The sequence below is a fragment of the Pteronotus mesoamericanus genome, unplaced genomic scaffold, assembly GCF_021234165.1.
Source record: "Pteronotus mesoamericanus isolate MK-2021 breed Mesoamerican mustached bat unplaced genomic scaffold, CSHL_Meso_final contig_182, whole genome shotgun sequence".
NCBI lineage: Eukaryota > Metazoa > Chordata > Mammalia > Chiroptera > Mormoopidae > Pteronotus > Pteronotus mesoamericanus.
The window spans coordinates 12,790,753-12,800,838 of NW_026555078.1; the positions used below are offsets into that span (position 1 = coordinate 12,790,753).

The window sequence follows — 10,086 nt, forward strand, 5'->3', positions numbered from 1 at the left end:
TCTTTCTTTCTCAGATTTGAATGAGGAAGTCTGTAGCTCCCATGGCATTAGCCCCTATTCTCTGACCGGGAGGGGAATGAAGCCTGCAGTAAAGAAGACGCAGGGAGGCAGAGCAGAAGATGGAAAGCTACAGGGTCCTTCGTGACATAAATGAGCTTGTTAATAGGCCATTTATTTCATTTATTATAGAAACTGATTTTATATTTTCTGTTTAACATTGCTTGCTTTATTCCCCCCTCTCTGCCGCCTTTTAGTTGTATGTAATTTTCTGCATTTTTCCCTGCTGAGTTGGTCACTTGGCTCAGGCCCAGGCTGTGAGACTGTGCCTAACAGTCCCCTACTTCCTGAGAGCTGCAGAGGCCTATAGCATAGCCCCTAGGGACCTAGTGGAGATTCGCGGCAGTGTGAAGCAGCACAGGCTTTGGAACCAGGCCGGCCAGCTGGGCCTACTCCCTCTGAGCCTCAAGTCCCTCATCTATAAAATGGGTACAATAGCGGTTATCTTGCATTCCTGTTGTAAGGTATGGTGTGTCTAAAGTATACGGGACATATTGGACACTGAAAATGTTTTATTATGTTAGCAAATTAGGCCTTCGGGTTCTTCTGGTTTGATCTTCCTATTTTATAGTTGAGGGCTTTAAAACCCAAAGAAGTGATGCAGGTTGGCCAACTAGTGTTGTGCAACTAATAATAAATAGACAGATGGTCTCCTGATGCCTGGATGAATTCCCTTCTTATTTCTTAAGGCTGGCAGCCTGCAGGCGGTGATGTTTCATTGCCATGTTTTCTTGAGTCTGTTTTAATGGTACACGATGGCTGTTTTTTGCACTTGGTTGCAACACAAGGATAGCTCTTCTCCTTCTCCGACGCCCAGCCTACGTATGGATGCTAACTGCATGTTTTCTTTGGCACTGAGTCTGCGGTCCCATGTGGCAGCCTGTCAACCCCTCCTCTTGGTTTTGAGAACAAATGCAAAATGATTCATAAAAAAAGATACCATTCAATTTGAAGTCTAGACCTTTCTGGGCTTTTTTAATTTTTTTTTTTTTTTTTTTTTTGAGGGACACTTATCAGTGAGAAGCCGCTGAAAGCCTTGTTGCCTTATCAGAATAAGAGTAAATTGTAGCCCTGACTGGCATGACTCTGTTGATTGGGTGTCATCCTGCAAAGTGAAAGGTCACCGCTTTGATTCCCAGTCAGGGAACATGCACGTGTTACAAGCCAGGTCCCTGGTTGGGGCGCATAGGAGAAGCAACTGATGGATGTTTCTCTCACACGTTGATGCCTCTCTCTTCTCTTTCTCCCTCCCCTCCCCTCTCTCTGGCATCAATAAAAGAAAAAATTTTGTTTTAAATGACCATGCATGTGAGGGTTTATTTCTGGACTCTCTATCCCATTGATACATATTTTGTCTTTATTCCATGCCACACTTTTAGTTATTGTATCTTTGTAGTAAATTTTCAAATCAGAGGACTTTGAATTTGAGGGCATGGAATGAAGTTGTAATGAAGTTGAAACCCAGCCTGTGACCATGACTGTCTGGGCGGGGGTGACAGTGGCAGCCTTTTGCTAGAGCAGGGCTGTGGTTTTGCCTGCCCTTGCCTGATTCCTGCCTGAGGCTGGCTTTCTAGCTTCCCGTTGATTGGCAGTATACTCTGTCCTCCCAATCCATCCATTTCTGCTTATGTCAGCCAGAATCTGTTTCAGTTGTTTGCAACCTAGAACCCTTGATAGCACAGCTCAGTTCCCCTAGGACTGAGCCACTTTGAGTATTGAGTAATAAAGATGAAAATATTAATCATGCAAATCAGCCTGTTCCATGGCTCAACAGCAGGAAGGTTCGTGCTTGGTTGCACATCTGTACGGTATTTAAATACTGCCACATTTATCTGTTGGTAACCTAGGGTAAACAAGGTTTGATTCAGCAAAACTGTGGAAACAATGAGACATGTCTTAAGAATCACCTTTTTCTCGCAGGGAGTCCTCTACCTTCACATTAACTCTGTCTTCCTATTAGTTCATACCCTATAATCTTCATTGGATACATAAAATAACAGTGTCTTTACATTATTATTATTAATATTATTATTTATTAGTATCAATTACAATTGTGGTTGGATGACTGACTATCCTTGAGCATAGAGTTTCGACTACATTTTGGTTCTTTATTTATTGTGGCACTCATGTATTGAGTACCTACTATGAGTACCGTGACAGCTAGATCGGAAATCCAGCCCAGTACCATCTTGGTGGAGTGGCTGGTTGGGAGAGTTGGCAGAGTCAAGTCGAGCTGCCTCATCCCTGGCACAGCTGCTTCCTGTTGGTCAAGTTGGGGCTTCCCTGGGTGAGGCCACCAGAGGCCCATTGGTAGGAGCTGAAGGACCGATGTCTCCCCAAGCCTGTTCTAGCACAAATCTGCCTGCATTGGGCTCTTCAACTCCAAAACTTCCCACTCCTTTTCTTTCTCTGGTGTAAACATATATCAGGACCCCATGCCCTATCCTGAGATGGTGCTTAGTTTATATGTCCTACATTGTAAGAACTGTCTGTGTCATGTACTGAAGTTATTTTCATGCTCTTAAAGCCTTCTTTTCAACATGTTCTGTATATTCTGGAGCCTCCCCATAGAATTCTACTTCCTGCAATCAGATCTTGTGTGAGGAGTTCTCGTTCTCAAATAAGGGGGGCATTTAAAATGGAAGGAGAAGGTTTCTGGCAGATTTTATAGTCACAGCTCTTAGTGGGGCAGAAGAAAAGTTTGGAAATACAGGTTGTGTTGAAGGGAAGGAGACTAGGAGTGAATGTTTCTTGAGTGCCAAATGCTTTGCCTGATCTTTTAATTCTCACAATAGCCTTGAGAGTGCTTATTTTTATCTTCCTTCTGCAGGATAAACTTGACTGCACTTTATGGAGGTCAAGTAATTTGCCTATGATCATACAGTGAAACAATAGTGAAGCTTGGGCCGGTTGGTAGAATGAAGTCAAGGCTGTAGTTAAGACAAGATAGGTCTCCCTCACCCATTGGATTGCAGGAACAAATGGTTTCCACCTTAGCTCTCTACCTGTTGACAGAGGCCGTGGTCCTTGCAGCAGCCTGGTCTCCTGTATCCGTTCAGAGGAGCCATGCTGGGACCACCTGACTCTTCACTGTCTGTACTCACCATTCTGAAAAGACAGACAAATAAATGCACCATGCGGGGTCATTCAGGAGAATGGTTCTGTGCCGACTTGGGGATCAGCAAAGTGGTCAATTATACCTTGGCCCCTTCTATGAAGAGTGCAAAGTTAAATGAGTAAAAGGAAAAGAGTGCGTTTTCAGGAAAAAAACTCTGTTTGCCTGAAGGAGGGTTGTCTGTCCTCTGCTCACACCACTTGTCTTCTGGAAGTTCATTCCTAAGAGAGCTCCCTAATGCAATCGAAGTGGCCCTGGACTTTGAGAGTTCCATAGCAAAGTGCAGCACGAAAGTAGAGACCCACAGGCTGAGGCCCTGCGATCATTGAAAAGCCCCTCTTTCCTTTTTTAATTGAAGCATATGGGCATAAAAGCTCTTGTCTCCTGGACTGTCTTCAGGGAGAGCTGTTGCACGCGGCTGTCCTTGGCATACCTTGCAGCAGGGCAGTCAAGAAACGGAGACCTATGGACAGAGAGTTTGAACACCATAATGAAGCTGATTAAATTCAGTGTGTTCTCATTCTTATCATGCACCAGCAATCCTAAACAAGGTCAATGATAACATGCTTCCTACAAGAAATATTTTTTGGTATAAGTCTTAATTGGCCTAAATGCCACAATTCATGTTGAGTTTTAATATATTTGTTAGCTTCACTTATATTACATATATTTTTTTAAAACATTTTTACATTTTCTACATTTCATGTAAAGGAAATACATCAGTCACAAATATACAAAGACTGCATGATTCCACTGCTGTGAGGTATCAAAAGTAGTCCAATTCATAGACACAGAAAGTAGAATGGTGGGTGCCAGATGTGGGAGGTCAGGGGAAATGGGAATTACTTAATCGATAGTTTCAGTTTTGCAAGATGAAAAGTACTGGAACTTAGGTACACAACAGTGTGAATATACTTAAAACACTACAGAACTGTATGCTTAAAAATGGTTAAGATGATATATTTTATGCTATGTGTTTTTACCGTGATAAAAAATATACATGTCTTCGAATACACACTGTATTCAATATGGAAGTTAATTTGAACAACTCTCAGTTACACAGTTAGACCCCAATGCTCCGGTCACAGCCATGCTCATTGATTTCAAGAGTCCGTGGGTTCAGGATTGTTCACACTCCTTTCGGGCTCAGCTCATGCAACCAACCCTTTAGGTAGTATATATTTCTGTGTTTAAACAGAGATTAGAAAGAAATAGTTGGAGTACAATTGTAAAGAAAGGAACAGAATTTAGTTATTTAATTATGTCCTTGGATGTGACCGCTGAAAATTTTTATTGGTGCTTAAATATAAAAGAATGAAAGAGTGCAAATTGTGACGTGCAGTTATTTGGCAAATACAAATTTTAGTTCATAAACATTTCATTTCATTTTATGACTATTATTAAAAATGATTGTATCATATAAGGGAGGAGGAGGAGTTAACAAAATGAAAGGCTCTGCGTGTCAAATACGCTCAAAACAGGACATCGGGATCAGGCCCTATTCTTTAATGGCTGAACACACTGCGGTGAATGCAGAAGGAGTGGCCTGGTGGAGAGAGCATGGGCTTCAGGGCTGGCTAGATCTGAGTTTGGATATAGGTTTCACCTGTCCCCCACAGCCTTTGGGCAAGGCTTTAAACCCTTCGTCCCACTAAGGGGGAGAGCAGGAACTTCCTTGCAAGGGTGTTTTCCCATGAGTAAAGGAGAAAATGAATGCCAAGTGCCTGGCGCAGGGACTGGCACAGAGTAAGCGTGACATGGGCTAGTGTATTAGGCTCCTAGGGCCGCCGTAGCAATTTACCACCAACCAGGTGCCTTAAAATAACAGAAGTTTATCCCCACAGATCTGGAGGTGAGAAGTTTGAAGTCAAGGTGTTAGCAGGGCTGTGTTCCTTCTGAAGGCTCTAGGGGGAGAACTCTTCCTTGGCTTAGGCATTTTTTTGACCTATGGCTGCATAACTCCAATCTTCTGCCTTGTTTTGTTTTGTTTTGTTAATTTTAGAGAGGGGAAGGAGGGAGAAAGAGAGGGAGAGAAACACCTATATGCATGAGAAACATCGATCGCCTGCCTCTTGCACGCCCCCAACTGAGGACCCCAGGCATGTGCCCTGACCAGGAATCGAACTGGCGACCCCTTGGCTTGCCAGACAACGCCCAACCCACAGAGCCACACCAGTCAGGGCTCAATACGTATTTCTTGAATGAAAGCATTGAAGGAAGACCAGTACGTCTGGAGTGTCATAAACAGGAGGAAGAGTGACAGAAGATGAGGTTGGAGAAGGAAAGGGCTAGAAAGTAGGCCCTGGTGCTAAAGACATTGGGTTATATTCTGAGTACAATGAGAGTCTGTATATTGGAGAGATTAAAGCAGAGGATAACAGGATTTATTTCCATTAAAAAAATTACTATTTCCAAAAGGAAAGGGGTGGGAATAATGTCAGTCAAAAGTCATAGCAGTCACAGTATCCCTACCAGCACTTAGTATAGGCCTGGCGGTTTGTATGAGCCTCGCTTCCACTGGAGAGCAAGGATCATTCTCTGCAGCAGGAAGGGAAATATTGTTATTTAAAACAGAAAATGGACTGTCTTTGGTTCTGCAAGGGAGATAGCAGGAGGAGGTGGCATAATTCATTTAACAGGAATGGTGAGTCTTTTCACTGCTGCCATCTCCTTAAAGACACTGACGGACAAGGGAGTCACTTTCAGGAATGTGACCCTATAAAGACTGATGTCACAACCTCTACTGTATTGGGGCTGTGGCTAGGAAATAGGAAATAAATGGATGGCCCTTTAATTCTGAAGCACTGCAATGAGTTTCAGATGTCAAAAAGTGGGCTTCAGCAATAAAGAACAGAACCAAAGTTCAGGCCTACACATTGTTGGGCAGTGGTTTTTTATTCCCTGGTCGTGAATCAGCAGCAGCACTATTAGCCTTTACCATAATCTGTTGGTTGAGAAAACAACACCTAAGGGTGAGAGGCACAGGACACCTGTCGGTCACTCTTGGGGACAGCCAAGGAGAGGTGCCTTTCTTGTGCCTCAGTGGTACAACCTTTCGAGGAAGGGAATGCTGTCCTGGTGAGAATTTGGTGTCTGACGCCAGTCAGCGGTGAGTACATTGAGAGGCCCCAATTCTTTGGCAAGAGGGAAGGAGAGAAGCATACTTTCAAGCAGCTCTAGGTAGGAATTGTGCTTCATGTCTCAGCTCAAAAGTACTTAATTTTCTTCCTCCTCCTTCTTCTCCTTTTCTTTGTTCCACTAGTTGACAATGACCCTTCAGTTTGGCAAGTTCTTGACCTCACCCACTGATCTGACTGACAGACTGGCTGAGTGTAGTGACGCAGGTGTGTTTCACTAAGGTTCTCTTGTATTCCTCACAGAAAGGTCATTCATATCTGGCAAGTAACAGAGGAGCTTTGGTTTTAGGTCATCTTAACCTTCCCCACACTTGGAAAGAAGCTCACCACTTGCCACTTTTTAACTCTCGAGGCTCAGTCTGCCAGATTCATTTTGGGCTGCTATTGAAGAGCCCATCTGTCCAGCAACTGGAGTTACCTAGGACACACATGGGAACTTAGATGAACACAAATCCGACATGTAATTAATCAAGGGTCCTTTTGATCCCAGTGTATATTTGACTCATGGGAAACCCTCTTATGCTTACTTTATACAAAGTAAAAACTAAACTTCTCTGTCAATTCCCTAATAAAATCAAGCCTCAATTTATATTGGCCAAGGAGCAAGGCCTTCCACAAGAGAGGGTACCCAACCTCTAAAGCTTCAACTTCTATTCTTTCTCTCCTCGTCTTTTCTATTGTCAGTCTTGGATGGCAGAGGGTTGATTTCCATAAGGGAGTTGATATTATACATTATGATTAGTGGATTACACTATTGGATTAATGGGATTAGCCTATCTACTTGGTGGCCCAGATTTAGAAATAGGAGTGGAGGCTTCAAGAAAGATCACATAACTGGCCCAGCTTCCATGAGATCTTGGGTATCATCAAGATAGATCCTAAAGCTCAGCACAACATTGGAGGCTGAAAATGTATTATAATATTTGCTATGCGAATGTGGCTTTCATAGGAGTTCAAGTTACCTAGAAAAGAGCCAGTCAATAGGACCAGACAGTCAATTTCCTAGCTAAAAGTGTTGCAAGGACAGAGTGAGTGGCAGGAGAGCTAGTAAGTTCCCCAACAAGGTGAGGAGGAAGGCCTTCTTGTGGGCCCCAAGTTGAGATAAGCATGAGTAAGCAGCATTGCGTAAGGCCATTGATTGAGTGATGTCACTTCTTATTTCCATAGTCCCATGAGTTTTTAATAAAACCTTATTTAAATATTCCTGATCTGGACTGGCTGCTGTCACACACTGGTGCTGGGCAATGTCCATCGAGAGCAAGGGCACCTTTTTCTAATTTGTGTCAATGTCCCCTGTGGGCTAGCCGTGGCCCTGGCTGTGCTTCAGAGGATCAAGGGAGGAGTCCTGTGTCTGTGATGAGATCAAACGCCTTGCATGAGGGCCCCCGGAGAGGAGGCTCTTGTGCAGGTGGAGTTGGCGCTCTGAGTTAGAGCTGTATTAACTAGTGTGTCTCGGGTGTGCTGTTGGGGTGCCTCAGTGTTGAACCACTTAACCTTCAGGGCTGCTGACTGAGGTTTGGGGTAACCAGAGCCTCTATTGGTCTCCTCTGGCTGAGAGCAGCCTCATCCGTTTACCTAGTGTGCATGCAGTACAACTATATTCTCAGTGAGCCGCGGTATGAACCTGTTTCGGGAACACTGCTGTAAAGTATCACTTGTCAGAGGATGTGGATTTAATACTTTGAAGGAAATGTCTAGTCGTTCTTATACTTGGTTATCTGGTTCCCACAACCACCACACAGGCTAATATCAGGAAATGGTGAAGCAGGAACCTTGAGCTACAACTGGTTGCTGAGCCAGAAGTGCCGCCATGAACTGAACTCTGGAACACTGGAGTGAATATGAACTGCTTAACTCAGAGTTAAGTGGCCGTAACAGTCTCTGTTTAAAACTGACAAACTGCTCTTAACGCCTCCGAATGTTAGTAGTGTGTGCCATGATAACCGGGGCTGTGGATGACACCATCGTGTTCATGCTGCTTGAAATGGCTCTCCGGCCAACCTACCTCTTTGTATTCTCCTTAGCCCTGTCGCCCCTTTCTTAAGAGGAAGAGCTTCCGCATATGGTTGTATAGTACAATACGCAGCCCATACAACTCTTCACAAAGAGTGTGAAGATCTTTGATGTTCTCCATTGTCTGCTGAATAGAGGTCAAGCTTTGCAGTGAGGCACAGAAGAATCTCCATGATCTGGCTTTAATCTACCTAAATCAGTGAAGATGCTGGCAGGAAACAGACAGCCCACACAAAGAGATTAGCTAAGAATTTAATAAACAGACTCTTTATAGAGTGATGGGTAAGTTTGAGGGAATCTTTATAAAAGGAGACCTCCTTTACAGGGAAAGTTGGCAATCCCTGCTATAAGCCCGTTCTGTCCAGTGTGGGAGCCATTAACCACATGTGGCTGTTGCACACCTGAAATGTGGCTAGTGCAACTCAAAACCAGAATTTTATATTTTAATTACCATATTTTGCCATGTATAATGTGCACCTTTTTTTGCCTAAATTTTTGAGGGGGGGAAAGAAAGATGTCTATTGTGCATGGGTATAATAATCCTGTGTATAGTGCACACAGAAATGTGGATGCTCATTATACTTGGCAAAATATGATAACTGAATTTCAAGTTAAAAAACCAGTACTAATTTGGTTATGAGTAAAATATTATGTCCTTTTAGAACAATGTGGGTATGCAAATCCGTCTTTTCAACCATACATTTCATGAGATCAATTTTTTATGAAGAAAACTTAGTTTCCAAAATTCAAAGTGCCCTAAGTACACACTGAGTTTTGAAGACTTAGTAATAAGAAAAAAAGAACATAAACTGTCTCAATAATTTTTATATTGATTTTGTGTCAAAATGATATTTTGTATATGTTAGGTTAAGTATAATGATAATAAGTAATATAATAAAGTATGTTATTGAAAGTAATTTTACCTGTTTCTTTTACCTTTCTTTAATGCGACTACTAGAAAATTTACAATGATGTGGTGATGTGTCTTATATTTCTTTTGGGTAGCACTGTTCTATGCTAACATTCAGAAATTCTTTGTAATGATTTTTATATTGCTGTGAACACATCTGTCTCCCTCTCTAGATGTTTAGTTTTTTAAAGACTGGGATGTAGTTAAAAAACAAATCTCTGCCCTTTTGGCAGTGACTTCCTCCCCATGACACCACACCTCTCACTAAGGATGTCCTTCATCCCTCTCCAGAAGAAGAGAAAAAGAAATGCAAGCAGAAGCGCCTGGTGCAGAGCCCCAGTTCCTGACTTCCTGGATGTGAAATGCCCAGGATGCTGTGAAGTCACCACCATCCTTAGCCATGCTTGACTGGTAGTTTTGTGTGTTGACTGCCCCATGATCCTCTTTGGCCTATGGGTGGAAAAGCAAGGTTTGTAGAAAGATGCTCCTTCAGAAGGAAGCAGCATTAAAAGCACCCCAAATCAAGAGGAGTAGGAACAATTCCAATAAACACATTTTGCATACAAAAAAAATGTCTGATTTACATATCTTGCATGTAGTAAGTACTCAACAATTGCATGAGTTGAGTCAAAAAAATTCCATTCAAATGCTTCTTATTGGATGTGGATGACTGGTACACTAGGTTTTTAAAAGGGAAGCTTAGACTGAATCTCAGTAATCTTCAGGGGTTTGAGCTTTGTGACCCCAAGTGCATCCTTCCTGTAAGACTGAGGCCTCAAAAGATGGACTTCTTACAGAGGAAAGGGTGTGTTGTGGAAACTTTTCTCATAGTTACTAAGAATATATAAAGCCAT

At 42.7% G+C, this 10,086-nt stretch overlaps 1 pseudogene; it reads left to right on the plus strand.

Moving 5' to 3' along the window:
* The first annotated feature begins 9,477 nt into the window (after positions 1-9,477).
* Positions 9,478-9,741, plus strand: LOC129066074 (40S ribosomal protein S27-like; annotated as a pseudogene).
* The last annotated feature ends 345 nt before the right edge of the window (positions 9,742-10,086 follow it).